Source organism: Protopterus annectens, chromosome 10.part0, assembly GCF_019279795.1.
Source record: "Protopterus annectens isolate FY-2018-M chromosome 10.part0, PAN1.0, whole genome shotgun sequence".
NCBI lineage: Eukaryota > Metazoa > Chordata > Ceratodontiformes > Protopteridae > Protopterus > Protopterus annectens.
Window position 1 is genome coordinate 1,234,496,276 of NC_056744.1, and position 18,114 is coordinate 1,234,514,389.

At 34.6% G+C, this 18,114-nt stretch overlaps 1 protein-coding gene across 3 annotated transcripts in view; it reads left to right on the forward strand.

Moving 5' to 3' along the window:
* TNR (tenascin R) overlaps window positions 1-18,114 on the forward strand; it is a 5,843,683-nt gene that overhangs the window by 1,293,651 nt on the left and 4,531,918 nt on the right. The window lies entirely within an intron of this gene.

The window sequence follows — 18,114 nt, forward strand, 5'->3', positions numbered from 1 at the left end:
TTAGTAATGCAAGCTGGAATTCTGGAAAGTCTGTTTTTAATGCCAATGCATTATGATCAGAAAATGGACATGCTATTGTATTAAGAGAGGTTATTTTAGAAATAATGTCTTGAGAAACCAATAATGTATCGATTCTTGCTTGAGTAACAAAATTATTAGAGTAATGAGCAGAATTTGTGTCTTTAAAATTAAAGGTAGCTTTAAAATTAAAAGTTTATTTCTAAGTTTTCAATGTTCTAGCATTGGGAAGTAATTTTATAACTTCTGGTAGTATTGGATTCAAATTTATCTTATAGACAACTAAAATCTTCACCTAAAATTAAGTTTCCCTTATAAATATTTATTATGAAATCAAGTTGCTTTTAGCTAGCTTAACTCCCATTCCAGGAAACCAATATAAATGTGCAAGTGTCCAAATTCTATTTCTTTATTTTATAATAATTAAAGTAAGTAAATCGTCTAGTTTCTCATGTTTGTATATAGTCTAAGGTGACTGTATTCAGGTTTTCCAAAGAATAGCTCCTCCTATTCTTTTGGACTTGAAAGAAGAATGAGACAATACTAATTATTTATTGGAGTTTCAATTACTGCTTTTATTTTCATAATAAAACTGTGTCTCTTGGAGGAACACAGTAAGTGGATTGTTTAATTCTAGATATCTATTAGATTTGCCCCCTTTTTAGGATTATTTAGACCATTAACATGTAATAATAGTAGAGTTAAATACATAATAAAATAAAATAGAAGAACAATATAAAGGTTTTGAGAAAAATAGCATATATATATATATATATATATATATATATATATATATATATATATAAAATTAAAAATAGACTTGTGGTACACTTAAAAGAATGACTCTCAGGCAAAGAAAATTAATCTCAAATATGCAAAAATAATAACTATTTGAAAAACAAAAACTAAACATGGAATTTCAATAATTCCCAGTCTATAAGAGATAGGAAATCTCAAGACCAGCTATCTCTGACCTAACAAAGAAAAAAAAAAACCTTATAAAGGAGCTCTGCAATGAGTTATTATAAATAAGGAAAAAAAAGATATATACATATATATATATATATATATATATATATACACCCACATATATATATATATATATATATATATATATATATATATATATATATATATATCTGTAGTTAGTAAATCTATATTAGATTAACAGGAAACATATAAAATCAAGTAGTGAATCAGAATACTGTGTCAGAATATAAAACAGATTTTATGCAAAGTAGAAATTATTCTTTGCACTTTAAGTTTATTTAACACTTTACATGCTAAATATGGCATGTATATAAAATTAAACAAATAAAAAATAGTTAACTGAACCATTGTTAGAAAAAATACAATATAGTACATAAGAAATCTACTGAACTTTAAATCTTCAAATAAAGGAAGTTAACATTTTTTGCAAGAAGTATGTATATGACTTACTATATATACATAGATTGATACACACACATACACACACACACACACACACACACCTATATATATATATATATATATATATATATATATATATATATATATAGAGAGAGAGAGAGAGAGATTATAGTATAGATATAGATATGGATATAGATATACACATACACACATACATATTTCCCTCCTCACTCCTCCTTTCCCATTATAAACATATTTTAGGAAGAGTATTTATGGATTATACACTGTATATGAAAACATATATCTAGGATAAATTTAAAGTTAAAAGTTGTACTCAGACATCTTTTAAGTACTAAGTTCTTCAAATGAATAGCCTATGCATTTTTCTAATATATATATAGAATACATTGGTTCCAAAAAAGATCACTTTCTTCCCATAAGGGCATAACTAATAATAATATGAGTATCTATTATAATAATAAGATTAGCAAATTAAGATTTCATTGGTTGAAAGTTGAACAAGAAAATGAAGTTTGAAAATTGGTACATTTCTTATGTCTAGCAATATAAGTAGATATGTTAATAATAATTAATATGGCTTAGAAAAGACTTTTAAATATCATTCAAGAGTATAAGGACAAACAGAGATTGTTTCTGTATTTTAGTAACAGTTGTCCTTATTCCTGATTATAGCACCTCCATTCAGTTCTGCTTAAATGAATCTCTCACTTTCTAAAAAGATGAATAATTTATATAAAATATCTTATAGATTTCTTAAATAAGCTTAAATCTTTATAAAAACTTAAACTAAAATGAGAACGATTACATACATTTTTGAATCATCTTATATAACAAGCTAGCATTTATTCTTTTCAAGAGAAAACAAAAAGGGGAAGAAAAACAGTGGCACATATGGGAAAACTAAAATAGCATCACAAGGTAAATGTATTAATTAAAACTGTTATTTCTACATTTTAAAATTAAAAAAATATATAGCATTTAGCATAAGATAATGTTAAAAAAAGAAATGTCAATTGTATGTGAGTTTCTTCTAGATCCCATTTATCATAGTTATATATAAATAAAAGGATACAGTTTGTGCAGTAACCGTGACTAGAAGACCATAATATGAGCACAATAGAGCAATGTAATACTATAAGTTACAAAGAATTGAAGAAACTAATACTGTCTTTTTTATATTATTTAGCTTTTATTTTTTATATGTATTAGCTATTCCAGTACATATATAAATCTTGTATTTTTGTACATTTTGTAGGCATAAATGGGCATGAGATAAATATTAGAAGAAATTATGTTTAAAAGAACTTCACCAACTTAAACTTCAGACTGTTAAAGATACTCTGAATAACAAGCCTGCCGATTCTAAAAAAAGCACTCAAGCTCCACACACTCAAAAGATCCCAGTTAATAAGACGATATCCACCCATGCACATTTCAAAAGAGAACACTCCACAAAAAGCCCAATGAAAACATAAACAGGCAAAAAAGACAAACAATCAAACAAGAGGGAAATCTGAGAGTCCAACACATCAGACACCCAACTATCACCCCAGATAGGCCTCAAAAAGGTTCAGAAAATGAAAAGACCACAATTCAGCACATACTGCACAAACCAAACTATTCTCATTCTTCATCTCCCAACCCCTGTTCCTCGCAAAGAGCAAGTCCTCCACCATCAATAAGCTAGACATAGAATCAGACAGCCTACAACCACAGACATGGCTGATACAAGCACCAGATGAAAGTATGTTCAAATGCAGCCTCATCAGCTTAAAACAGAGCCATTAGAGATGAACAAAACCTTGACCATGAGCAGAATATCCAAGTATCAACCAAGTGGAAAATTGAACCAGTAAATCAACAATTCTACCATCCAGATGCATTTCAGTAGTCAAAAAAATATTGAACGCATCCAACGAAAATACAAGTTTGCAACCAAAGGCAAATGTAGCAGAAGGATAAATCCACTATTTTAAGAAACCAAGCGCCTGGCCTCATATCTCTCGCAATCATATCCTGAGTAGTGCTCCAAATACCACATCAGTACAAAACATACACAAATACAATCTCCTTGTATAATACTGTAAACCTTTGTACCTTTTTATTCATTCTAATCCAATAATACTTTAACTAAAATTTCAAGGGGTACTTCAAGAAAAGGAAGTTGTTCATATAAAAGAAAGTATTTAAAAATACATATCAAATTGGAATCAGAAGAAGGAGAGCAGAAGGTAGAATTACCACAGCAAAGTAAATATCTGTTCCCTCCCCATTATTACATTTTCAAATTTAAAGTTATATTAACAAAATACCATAAAACAGATGAGTAAAACATAAAAGAAGACATTAGAAAGAAGAAAAGGAACATAAATAAACAAATAAATGCATACATATGTACATACACATACAGATAATCTCATATCATTCTAGTTATGTTTTAAATAATTATATAAAGGAATAAGAGGGGAAGTAGAAAGGACTGTTTAAATCAATAAGAAGGAAAGCTATATTTATATGATAAAGAGAACTATGTTACAAGTTAATATTCATTTGAAATGTATAAATGAGTGAAAGAACAGAGTGTTATTTACCATATAATAAGGAAATAATATACAATGAAAAATGAGTAGCTTGCAAAACAAGATGAAAACAAGTTAAAAGTTAAACCTTTACCTTCTGAGTGCAAAATAAACTTTTACTTAATACTTATTTCTTTTACATAAAAATAGAACATAAAAAATCAAAACTTTGGTTTAAAGGAAGTTTAAAGGTGTAAAGGAAGTAATCAAGTTGAATTAAACAGGAGCATCTCATTTCTTTGTTTTGTTGATTGTTGACAGTGTGCTTATTGTTTGGTTGTTAATAAACTGGACAGTATGAAGTATTTAAGTTCAATGTTAATTTTTTTATTCTGACTGCGTATGATATTTTGATTTTTGTTTTGTTTTGTTTTGCAGGCATGCTGTTATTAAATGCACTGTTTTGGGTTACAACAATGTTTGTCTGGCATTTAGTGCAGATGAGTAAAGCTATGAGCTGTTAATGAGTTGCTTGGTGTAGTGCTGTGTTTGATTCACTCGGCCTTTGACAATGCTCCCGGTTGCACCTGAAAAGAGTCGCTTAGGTTTGGTGGGCCATCTCTGGCTATCCTTTGAGTCCCTGCATCCTTCACAAAGTCATTAATTAGTATTTTATTATATGCTATTTGACTAGGAATCCCAGCGTGTCTCTTGTATATTAATGCCTTGCCAGATGCACTCTCAATAAATATGGGTGCCAAGGGAAGAAAAGTTTGTTGTTGATCATGCTAAGTCTTCTTTCAATGTGAAAATATTTAGTTTTGTTTAGCAAATACCTGTCAGTGATTTTTCAGTGAAAAAAATTGAAATGATGTTTTAACTTAAATCCAAATATCTGTGATAATTGTAAAATTAAAGGGTATACAAACTGACACGTTTGAATAGTTGCTTATGGCAATTCAGGAGAGTCTATCCCCCAGCATATGCCCCTATTTGACCATGCTCTGCTGCTCATTACCAGAACAGACATCACCATATTATGTGTCCACAGTGTTTCTTTAAAAAAGCTAAACTAATGGTTGCTGTAATTTGGCAGGCATCAATTACTCTGTCAGATATAACAAGCTAATACACCTTTCATTTCTATATAATCTCCTTTACAGGTTGCCCGATACCTCTTTCCTACTTATTGAAAACCCCAAGTATTACCAGAGGAAGTTTTGTCTAGATACCTTATATACCCAAATAAGGCTATTAAATATTTATATGAGATACTATCCAAGTTAAGGTCTCATCACCTCCTCTTTACATATTTATTTTATGTCTATTAAAATGCAAAGACAGCACTCTTTAAAGTATCTACCAACCTCTTACCATAGAGTGAGTGAGGCTATTGGAAAAGTGTCAGTACGAAGACATCTAGTTATAATAGCAGAATGCATGCATTTGCCCTGCAATGAACTCTAAGCTGTAAAAAACGAAGTCAAAACTCAATTTTCTTTCTTCTTTAACTTTTGTTGCATGTGCCCACTTGTTGACAGATAAGTGAACTGATTGGTTGCAAATATCATGTAAGTAGGTACTACCACAGTTTGTATGAGACTACTTCTGTGCATGTTTGTTTCAGTGGAAGACAAAATATTACACCACCAGATTCTTCTCTGGAAAATGCCATGATATTAATTTCCAGGGAAGACTGACAACCTATCACTTGCTATAATTTTATGAATAGTCAAGGAACCTTAATAGTAAATATTATCAAGAAACCAGTTGGTAGTCATTGTCAGTCAACTTACAGTGTGTGTCAGCAGTTATTTATTTTTTCATATAGGTTCATAGGTGTTTACTAGGCTAACAACTGCAAGGCCCTTGTTAAGCCTAGCTGATACCCTTGATAAGAGTAAGCAGGGGTTTGGGAGATGAAACATTTACAAGCAGGAGCCTGGGAGATGAACCATTTACAATTTGCCTGTGTCAGTTAGAGACATAGGTGCCAACCCAGGGATGAATTTCTTGTTCCCCATCCATTTGTCCAAGTTACACTTAAATTGGATTAGGGAAATACTCTCTTTCACATGGATGGGAAGCCTGTTCTATAGACAGGGTAGTCTCTGTGATACATACCTGTCTTTCCAGCTGGTCCTATTTATATCACAAGCAAGGTTTAAGTGTTTAGAATGGGTAATTCTGATGCTGTTTGTTTTGTGGATATACAGGAGGTCCATCAGAGTGGGGCCTGACAATGGCCTCTGTGCAAGACATAGAGCTCCTCCCAACAGCATGTAGGGAACAGAATACAGGGATAGAGCCTGAGGCAGTCTGCATAGACCATTGACTTATGCCCTGTATTCTTTTACCAAGGAGCCTCTGTGGACATTCAAATTATTGGATATGCTTAGTTAAGTACATACCAAAGGGGGCATTGTACTCAATGATAGGTCTGATGAATGCTGAATACAGTGGAACAATAACTTCCTTGTTCCTAAATGCCATACTATGATTTCCTCACTACTGTAGACACGTAATAGCACGCCATGTCATGTAAAGTCACATCATGGTGGTCGTAGTGGTGCAGAGGTTAGCTTTGTCACCTCACAGCAAGAGGTACTTTGGTTTGATTCTCAGCTCAGGCACCTTCTGTGCAGAGTCTGCATGGCCTTGCTGTGGTCACGTATGTTTACTCTGGGTGCTGCGATTTTCTCCCACATTCCAAAGACATACAGTAGGCAGATTAGACACTCTTAATTGGCTGTAGGTAAGAGTGTGTGTGCAAGTGAGTGGTGCAAATGAACTACTGTGACAAGGCTAGCCACCCAGTGGTGTAAACCTTGGCTTTAGATGATTGTCACTGCTGTAGTGACACCCCAACCCCATGTGGAAAAGGGGTTGAGGATGGATGGACGGATGGATGGTAAAGACATGATGGTCAAAGGTTAGATTACTGTCTGTGTCCCTAAATTTCTGATTACTGGGTCAATTCTAAGGGGTGTGTTGTCAATATGATACTTACCGGGGGGATGAATTTCCAAAGGATACTATTATGCATTTCTCGGCATTTAGTTTTAGTCCTTGGCTCTGACACCAGTTTGTCTCTGTCAGCCTTCCCCGAAGAACATTTGTGTTGGTGTGGGATTCAATGACAGTTCCTAATTTGCAATTATCTGCAAATTTAGTTAGCCAGAGACAACTGACATTCATCTTGGCTTCAGAAAAGTAAATGCCAAAAAGGGGCAGTCCAAGGACCAGTCCCTAAGGGACTCCACTTGTTACTTGTCTCTTTGCAGAGGTGGACTCTCCAGTTTTAACTTCTTGGGACCTGTCTGTGAGCCAGTTGGCTATCCAGTGGGTAACATTTGGGTTTGTAGCTAACCTCCTGAGTTTGTCAACAATGCCTGAAAGGGATATTGTGTCAAATGCCTTGACCAGGTCAATATAGGCAGTATGAACCATTTTTGCCCTCATCCATTGCTTTGGTGACCTTCTCAAAGAAGTCTACCAAGTTGAGGAGGAATGACCAGTCTTTAATGCAACCAAACTGGGTTAGGTCCAGTGTCTGAATGTGTACTATATTATTATTGATAATTTCCATGATAATTCTTTCCATGCTTTTGCATATTAGACTAGTGAAATTATGGGACTATAGATGGCCCACCTTTGTGTAGAGGGATGGCTGTTGCTGTTCTTCATTCATGAGGCACAAAGCCTTTTTGGAGGCTACAGTTAAATAACAATTCCAGAGTACCAGATGGGTCATGTTTCATGCTGTTTAGAACACATACTTGGTGGGGCCATTGATGCAGTGCTCTTGGCCATAGAGAAAACATTAAGGACCTGTTCCCTAGTAATAGTTGGGGAGTTATATTTGATGGCATTACCTGAGTGAAGGTTAAGGGGGAGAGAGGGGTAAAGTTGGAGTTGAAATTTGTTGGCCAGTAGGTTTGCAATACTTTTTGGCTCAGTAGAGGTGGCTCCATTTACAATGAGCTCTGCACACAACTCTGTATTGCCTTTGAGGTTGTGGACATAGCTAAAGAATGCCTTGTGTTTTTCCTTGGACTGGGGGGCCAAATTTACCTCAAATTTGCCTTTGGTAGAGTTTATTTGTCCTCTGGGTTGTTTGTTTAGTTTGATGATAGTGCTTTTATCCTGCTGGGTACTGCACCTCCAAACTTTTGCCATGATTTTCTTCCTTTTGTTATACAGCCTATTGATTTTGTGATTCCACTAGGGTGGCTTGTTTTTAGAGTTAGCTCTGCACTTTTTCTGGTGGGTACATCTGCCTCTATGCAGCTATTAAAATGCTTGTATAGGGTTTTTGCTCTGCATAGGCAGCAGTGTTCTCATGATTTATCCGGGCTTTAAATTTTGCCAGGTTATCACTTAATAGCAGGAAGTTAGCCTTATAGTAGTCCTGAATATTCTAGGGTTAGCTCAGTGTCCAGGTTTTATTTTTACTTCAAAGGAGACCATTTTGTGGTTTGACCTTACCAGAGAAGACATTACACTGTGGGTTGTGCATCACTCTACCATATTAGTGAAGACCTGATCCCATATGGTTGCACTCCTGTTTGGTGTACTGACAATCTGGACCAGGGAGATTGTGTTTACAAAATCCAGGAATCTCAGTGCCTGTACATTTGGTATCATATAGGATTCCCAGTTAACAGCAGGGTAATTAAAGTCATCCATGAATATGGAATTAGGTTGGATGGTTAGTGTTTCTAATAAGTTTAAATACATGGTATGGATTTCCTGGATCATAGCGGGCAACCTATAACTTGCAATGAAGTGGTATTGGATTTTGCCTATGGTGATTTAAACATGGAGTAGCTTAAGTGCATTTTCTTGTTTGACCAGCCTTGACGTATATTCATTTTTGATGTAAATCAAGACACCTCCACCTTTAGTCTACGTCTGTGTAGTAGCTGGTCTAAATGTGTTGAAGGCATTATAAACTTATACTGTTGGTGTGCTCTCTAGGGCTTTAAACCTTGTCTCAGTGATTGCCCATAAGTCAGCATTTTCTAGGGTGAAGAAAGCTTCTAGGGAGTGGAGTTTTTTTGTTTAGATTCCTTAAATTTGAATGTTAAGCCAAGCAGGCAGTAAATGAGACAGTCATCAGATAGACTGTTTTGTTTGTTTATTAATTATTTCTTTATTTATTTTTGTTTATTGGATGGGTGAGCTAGTCAAGAGACCCTTTCCAGCAATGAATATGGCAGAAACCAGTAAATACGATTAATGCAATATTTAATTTTGTTTCACTTTTTCTTTTGTAAACAATAAATATCTTTACTAAATTATCAGTTATGACACATATATACATTTATATAAATGAAAACAAACCATATGACATTTTCAGTTGCAAACATTATACATTACATATAATCTATATACTCGTCAGTTGAAAAATTACATAGCTCTGTGAGTGGGCAACTGGAGAGATAAAAGCTGTCATTCAATTCCTACCTTCCCTTAAATCTCATTCCTCCTCTAAAACATAATTCTTCATGTATTGTTCCAACAAGACACCATTTTTTACTATGTAATTTGCTCCTACTTTTGTCTAAAGATCTCTTTTCCAGTTCTTTTATCTCTGTTATTATATTCACAACTTCTAGTACAGTTGATTTAGACTTTAATTTCTATTTTCTAGTAATTGCTTTTTTGACAGCCACCAGAATTAAACTCAGCAAAGCCTTATTATGCTTAGGCACATCACAGCTCAAAACAATCATTTCTGTATTAAAACCAATTTTCTAACCCAGTATTCTGACAGAGTAGTCTGCAGAGAATTTTTAAAGTCTGCCAGTTCATTACACTCCCAAAAAATATGTTCATAATTACCTTTTTCTTCTCAGTCATAACTTCAACATTTGCAATCTACCTCATGAAACATTCGTTAGGGTTTGTTTGAGATATAAAAAGTTATGCAAACACTTCTAAATACAAAACCAAAATCTTCTAGACTTTGTTACATATTTGGGAGCCATACATATATCCTATTGTTTCCTTGTGAATTGCCTATCTAATCTCTCATCCCAATCCTTTCTATCCTCCTCTAATCAAGTCCTATATTTATCATGCAGTATTTTATATCCCTAATAATTATCCCTTTCTTAAAGCAGCTTCTGTTCTAAATTCCACTAAAACTCTCCCAGTGCTGGTCTTTCACTTAAGGCCACCCATTCATTTCTTTAAGCTCAGTGATATCAGTCATTGATAGGGAAGGCAATATCGTGATGTTTAACCAATCTACAGGAATAAATGGCACTCATGTGGAAGTTTGGAACCTAGGAGGGAAGAAAGTAATAAAGGTCTGGATGGTTTTGTTTAACATTATTTTAAAATGAGAGAAATATCAACATCCTGAAGAAAAGCTGTGGTGGCTGCAAAGGCCTATCAGATCTGGCTTCATATAGGCTCATTTCAGTTCAATGGTTATAAAGTGCTTATGGCTATAATGGCTAAATGAATGGCAAAGGTGATGCCAAAATTGAAAGATATGGATCAACGTGGTTTTGTGGAAGGGACGCAACCATGTGACAACATAAATAGAAAAATGATTATCCAGAAGGAAGCAGAATTCAAGAAAATAACACTGTTGTTTGTGGGTCTTGATGCAGAGAAGGCATTTGACAGAGTAAGACAGGATTGTATGAGTAGGGCAATGGAAGCATTTGCATTCCCTGAAACAATAATATGGTTAACTAGGACGGTATACAAAGGAGTAGAGGTGAAAATTAAAGTGGAAAGTATCTCTCTGATAAACTTGAACAGAGGAATCAGGCAGGGGTGTCCTCTTTCTTCTTTATTATTTGCATTATATTTAGAACTATTGGTAAATAAAATAAGGGAATCAGAAATTCAAGAATATAAGTGGCTTAGGAATCAAGAAAAGTTGGCTTTATTTGCAGATGATATCTTTGCATCCAATAAAACCAGAATAGGATATTTCAGTGTTGTTGAATATTTTGAGATAGTTTCAGATCTTTTTGGGATAGAAAATTAATGAAAATAAAACAAAGACAATAACTGTAAACTATATACCCCCCACACACATTGGTTCTGCAATACCCATATTTATGGGGACATGATAAAATGAAGTACTTAAATGCATGGGTTAAAAGGGATTCTGTTATGTCAATTAAGGATTTGTGGGAAAAGGCTAAACAAAAGATAATACAAAAACTGAGAAATGGCAGCTCTGTTTTATGGATATGGATAGCAAGATATAAGGACTGAAAATGTTTTATTCCCTTTAGTTTTATGCACTGGTCAGAGATATTTTTTTTATTAACTAGAGATGTTGTGGACAGCAATTAATAAAGAGTTAAAGGGTTTTATCTGGGAGGGCAAGAGGGCAAGAGTAAAGTGGGATAAGCTTATTCTTCCAATAGACCAAGGTGGTTTGGGATTACATGACTTAAAGGTGTATTTCAGAGCTGCACAGTTACGTCTCCTATAAATAGCCCAAGCAGAAACCTAAAATTCTAAGTGAAAAGGGATAATGATAAAGCTCAAGAAACAAGGGGAAACTGGGATTTTGGATGGAGATCCTTAAAGAGAATAATGATGACCATACAGAAAATTATATTCTCAAAGCAGCAGAAAGTATTTTAAGAACTAAGCCAACACAGGAATGAAGAAAGGAGATTCTGCCAGTAGGAATGACTGCAATTAAGAGTATAGAGAACAGGCAAGAGGAGCTGGGATTTACTGGAGAAAACTGGCAAAGGAACCAAGGCATTGGGAACAAATAATTAAAGAGGGAAAGGTAATAGAATGGGAATATATTTGGACTGCAGGCTAGAGACTGCCTTTACCATTAAGGATTTGTTGATGAATTATATAGACTACAGCTGCAAAAGATAACAATTGCAGTTGCTATTTACTTCATCAGAGAATTATTGACAAATATGGGGAATGCTTACATTAAGAAAGAAAATGAAATTTTACTTTGGTATGCATACCTAGCAGTGCTGAGTTGTGGGCCTTATTTGCAGGACAGTACAGCAGTTCTGGTTAAAATAGAAGTGACAGGAACAAGACCATCTTCTGACAATGGGGCCTAGAGCTGCAGATCCATCTCCCTGTTGTTAATACAGCCCTAAACAAAAGAGCTGTAAGTGTGGAGAAGCTAAACTCCTTTATATGTAGAATATTAGTCTCTTAATATCTTCCTAATTTTCTTACAGTGAACAACTGACATATAATTTGTAATACTGCTGTTTTATGATTCACGATATGCAAGTTACCTCAGGCTGCTTACTAAAGCATGCATTACCTGTTAAAAGAAAAGGAGAACTCATTTAAATCATTTTAATTATTGAATGCAAGCGACTGCTCCTGAAGTGCTCTGTGTAGTGTGCTGTAAGTCTTAAAAAATAATTTTAAATCTTAAGAGTGAGCTATGTTTACAGTAGAGCAGACTGCAAAATTTGGAATGTTTACCAACAAAACACAGTTTGCTGCTAAAGTCTTTTGGTAAATCACACAACTCCAGAAACAGACATGGATGTGGTTGAAGATTAAAAAGATATCGGTAGAAGATTCTAGAATAATAAAATAGTAAAGGAATTAAATGATTTTATCTCTAGTAACTTATAGAGAAAATGAGTTATTGGAGAAAAAATACTTATTTCCTTTATTATTTCCTTAGACTAACTTACTACAGATGTTAAATACAGACAGTATTCTGCCAGCAATATGAGGTTCACCCAGTAGTTTACAATGTCCGTTTTGTTAACAAATGTAATAGGTCTTATCTAGCTCCAGCTGGCTGCAACAAATCAATAACAGAAAAAACAAAAACTGCTGGATATCTTAGTCTTAATGGAAGTAACTGAACTTGCTGCTGGTATGAACCTTGAAATAAAGCATTTTCATGGTTTTTGACATATAGACTTATTTTATTTTTTATTATTTATTTTACATTTGTTGACATGAACCTTGAAATAAAGCATTTTCATGCTTTGGGACATAAAGACTTTTTTTTTTATTATTATTTATGTGGTGCAGCAGTAGCATTGTCACATCACAGCAAAAGGTTTTCCCATTCAATTCTCGACTGGAGTGCCTTCTGTGTGGCCTGCATGTCTTCCCCACGGTCGAGTGGCGTTCGAAAGACATGCATGAAATGGGCATGCCTTTGTTAAAGGTTGGGCATCGAGCTGGCACCTCGGCACCGTAAAAATCTACTGCCAATCATTAGCGGACCGGAGTTCCGCTGTGGCGACCCCTAACCAGGAATAGCCGAAAGAAGAACATTTTACATTTGTTGACCGGTAGTGTCCAACTGAGCCAAAGCCCTTTTTTAGTGGAGGCCAGGGGAGAAAAGCTCCATAAGTACATACAAACTAACAAGAAATTAGAATACAATGGTAGTTTACATTCATACAGTAATCGAAAAACTTTACTAGTGTAAAAAAGTCGATAAGAGTAATGTTAAGGTCTTATTAGGATACAAATACATAGAAAGTTGCATAAGAAGCATGGTGAGTTTGATACTTGATATTTATACTAAGTATTACATATTACTTAGACAGTAGCAGCAAGTCAAGCCATGCTGGTAGATTTAGAAATAGGAAGGAATGTTAAGAGGTAGTAAGGAGAGAAGGAAAAGAGTAGAGTAAGAAAGGGAGAGGTGATTTATGGGTGAAAAGAAAGAAAGAACAGATATAGATGGTTACTAATTAAGACGACAAGAAGAAATGAAATTAAGGTCTGCGGCATTACATTTTATTAGATGTGAATGCCAGAGGATAAATAAGACTTTTAGGTTACAGGAAATCCAGACTGGGCCAACTTTTGCAGGATATGGTCTGCAAGGGGATTGTATTAAGTGCTCCTGTTCCTTGTTAAGTTGGGCTTAAAATCATTTCAAAACCTTAGAACAAAGTTTCATATACCATCACAAAGAATTTATAATTTCTGGTAAATGTTACTCAGACACAAAAATGATAGGCAATGGAGGATCACACCAGGTTACTGGAATCCAACTAAAGTAATGTACCTTTCCAGTGCATACACTATCATGTCTGTAAGACAAGTGTTCATACTGCTACACACCAATTCAAAGCAAATGTGCTTTATAGATTTTGGGAATAGGTGCTAGGCATTTGATTGCAGGAAGAGAACAAAGACAGAGTTTTATAATCATTTAATGATTCCAACCAACAGCCATTAGAGGCTGACATCTGTATGATAATTACTGCATTAGTACTTTATAATATCCACTGATTGGCTGGAGTGCATCAATCAGTGATGTCCCCATAATTGAGATGTGAAAGAGATGAGCTAGGAACTAGTAGTACATCTGCTGGTCTTGTACCCATTTGTGACATTACTCAAAAGAAAAAAATTGAGGCTGATGCAGGTCATATAAAGAACTACATTCCGAGTTACAAAAGGGTTAGTACCATTTGAGGTACCCTATACCTGAAGTGGTCTAATAATGCCACTTGTTTTGATGTCTCCTAGCTGTGAGGCAGGTGTGTGTTACCTGTCTACTGATGTCCAATACCTGTCCTGTGGAAGAGCACAGAAGGCACTGAAGGAAACAAAGGCAGAGCAGCACATGGTGGAGGCTATATTCTTTGCTATCAAAGCAACTTGATACAGGCTTAAATGCACAATGCTGTTGGATCAACTTAACGAGCCACTAATAAGTTTGGACGAGCACAACACCAGGATGAAGGCCATTGGTTGATGGAGTGCACTATGTTATATTTCTAATAAAGGCTGAATAACAGTTGCCGTTTCACTTATGGGTTGTTTGTGGGAAAAGTACACATTTTTATGTCCATTTTGTTGACAGTGTGATATGTTTTGAGTGTATGCAGTATTATGCTAGGCAACTTTTTTGGTTTCAGAACACTTTGGATTTTTATGTACAGAGGACCTCATTATTCTGAGTCTGTGATATGTATATAAAACAGAGTGATGTATTCAACTACTGTAAATGTTATGCTGTCAGATGATAAAGGCATATCAAATGATTACACAAGATATACTCTGATGAGAAAGGAGTTAGATTTTTGTGCGCTTGCAAATGTTCTTATTCCCTTTCCTTTTTCCAAACGTGTTGCATTTAGTTTGGTTGATTTATGGCATGGTTATTTTTAGAGGACCTCAAGCATGACTTACAATATCAATTGCCTCTGAAACTATATTAAGACTGATCAAGATGTAAGTATGCATATTAAACAACCCTCGGGATAAAGACCATGTTGTAAAGGTAAATTATGTATCTTCCTGACAGGAGTAACTTACTGTTATGCCTGCATTTATTTATTTTCATTTCTTGAATGGGTAGGCAAACTGATTCAATGACCCTTTTCAGCAATGACCCAGACTAAATGGAAAGAAAATATACACAGACTTCTTCTTCTTTCGGCTTTTCCCAGTTAGGGGTCACCACAGCAGAACTCTGGTCCGCTAATGATTGGCAGTAGATTTTTATGGTGCCGAGGTGCCAGCCCGATGCCCAACCTTCAATGAAGGCACGCCCATTCACACATGTCTTTCGCACACCACTCAACCATGGGGAGAACATGCAGACTCCACACAGAAGGCGCTCCAGCCGAGAATCGAATGAGAGAACCTCTTGCTGTGAGGCGACAACGCTACAGCTGCACCACCTCAGCTCCAAAGAAAATATACACAATGAACAAAAATATATGTTAAAGCAAATTATAAAGATATAAGAAAGCAATATTTGCAAGTTGTCAGTTCAAACAAAATATATAAACACTGACAAAAAAGATGGGTATTTACATGTTCATGTGTTTAGTAGGAAACATTTACCATTTATTTAACATTTACTGAAACTTTTCCAAATGTTATACTTTGTAATATGTCACTGTCCCCTTTTACTTAGCCTTCATTTGGCCAGTCATTGAATATAATACCCCCTTAGGCATGTAACTGTTCTGACACACACAACAACTGGAACACCCAAAGAGATAACTTACTACATCATTGTGGCAAGAGAGTAAGATCTAGGAATCCAGCTAGTAAGCCACCAAGACATTGTTATAGTACTATGAAGGCTGAGTGCACAAACTTGTAGTGAAACAATTTATCAAAGACAATGCTACTTTTCCCTTGACCTATGCATTTATGAGATTTGCCAGTAATCCTTGGTCAAGTCAAAAATGAAAAGAACCTAATTTTGCTCAGTATTTGAACTGGTTTATGCACTATAGGCCTTGGATAAGACTCAGTTTTGGAGAGAATGTTAAGTGCTCCAAAATCACTAAAAATATTAGAGTAACTTTAGTTTGGAAACCAGCGCAATTAAACTATTTTATTCACTGAGATTTCTCTGTGATTGAAAGCTTAGACATTTTCTGTATCACTTTCTTTACTGCTAGAAATTGGGATTCTGGCATCTGATATGGTTTCAGCTTTTCAATCTTATATATTAAATTAGATCTGACAGGTAGTTTCGAAAATATGATCCTGTTTCTGAGCATAATAATTTAACTTCCTATTTCTGCGCTACTGACACTGTTTTTCTATTTGGACTTTACTGGACTTCAAGATATGCTATGGGCTTTTAATCATTTTCAGCAAACTGACTCACTACAGGAGCTTCCCTTTTCCTCCAAGGTTTCAAAACACTTATGCATTATAACTGTTTTAGATTTGTCTATCCAATTTGCCTAACCTTGTAATTAGCTTTACCTTTTTCTGTCTTTTGAAAACAGTCTCGCTAGCTAGCAAGGAAGTATTTCTCATCAGTGAGTACCAGCTACAGCACTTTAACTTCTGTTGTAAATTCTCTAAAATGAGCATTTCAATTGGATATCTGTTGCATTTCATATTTTTTCTTCATATGTTCTCTGACAATATGCATTATAACCCTTAGTCTATCCTGAAGTTTTCTTTAATAGTCTATCACATTCTTGGTAGGTCTGTTTTTTTTTTTTTCTTCTCAGTCTTACAGTTGTATCTATCAAGCCTCAAAGACATCAGACATATAGCAGTTCAAACTGAATAAATCCAGTCAAGTCTTTAGATACTTCTCTTATAAAGAAAGGATTGAAAAAGCTGTTCCCAATTTGTCACCTTGTTCTATAGTTTTTCAGAGCATAGTTTTGTTAAAGTGTTCAACTAGCATATCTGTTTGAGGGTGGGATGCATCTGCTCTCAACTGCTAAACTTCATAGAGCTGTTAGGGTTCATATATAGTCTGAACATGGATGGAGGGCGTGGTCAATAACATTTTTTTTTTATATTTCCCACGAAAGGAAAAGTAGTACCAGTTATAGTGTGCTACTGGTTTGGCATTTCTGATGCATTTCTGAAACTTTTACTCAATAATTAAAGCTTACTAGTCCCATCTGTTTGAGTTGATGATAGCTCAACTGTATATAAATGACCTCATAATACCTATGTGAAAGATTTGTTTTATTTATTTTTTATATATAACCCACACATCCTATTTACATAACTTTACACTATTTTACAACAGTTCCAACAATTTCACATGTCATTTACAGTATTTACAATATTTATATTTTGGATATTGCAATATACATGTCTAGAGACCTAACTCTCAGTCTACCATAATAAAAAATTAATTCATAATTACCCTGCCACCAGCATTTGTTCCACAATTAAAAATCTTATCTTTTCCAAAGTGTCCCTGAGAGCCCATCTTTTATCAAACAAAAGATCTCTTAATTTTTCATTCCAGATTTCCCATATTACTCAAACATTCTTTTATCAATTCTTTCCCTCAAACCAACATATTATTTCCCATAATATCCATATAAAATCATAGTAACTTTACCATCCCACTCTCTGCTTTTTATGCTAAAGAATGTTTTTATTGCATATCGAGTATCAGATTTTTTTTTGCCATTTCATGTTCTAAAAACATGTTCTGTTGTTTCTGTTTAATTGCAATAGATACACAGTCTATCACACATTCTGTTGTATAACAAACTCCCTTTTACAAGTCATCTATTAATCAAGACTCTGTATAAAGATCCTGACACATCATAACATATAGAAACTTAACCTTCTTTACCTTATAACCTCAACTACCTCATTTTCCAACCCTTTTCAAGGATTAATATTGTAAAAAATTATACTTTACCTTATGATACCATTCCTTCATTGTTGTTGTGTCGGCTTATTAGGGGTTGCCACA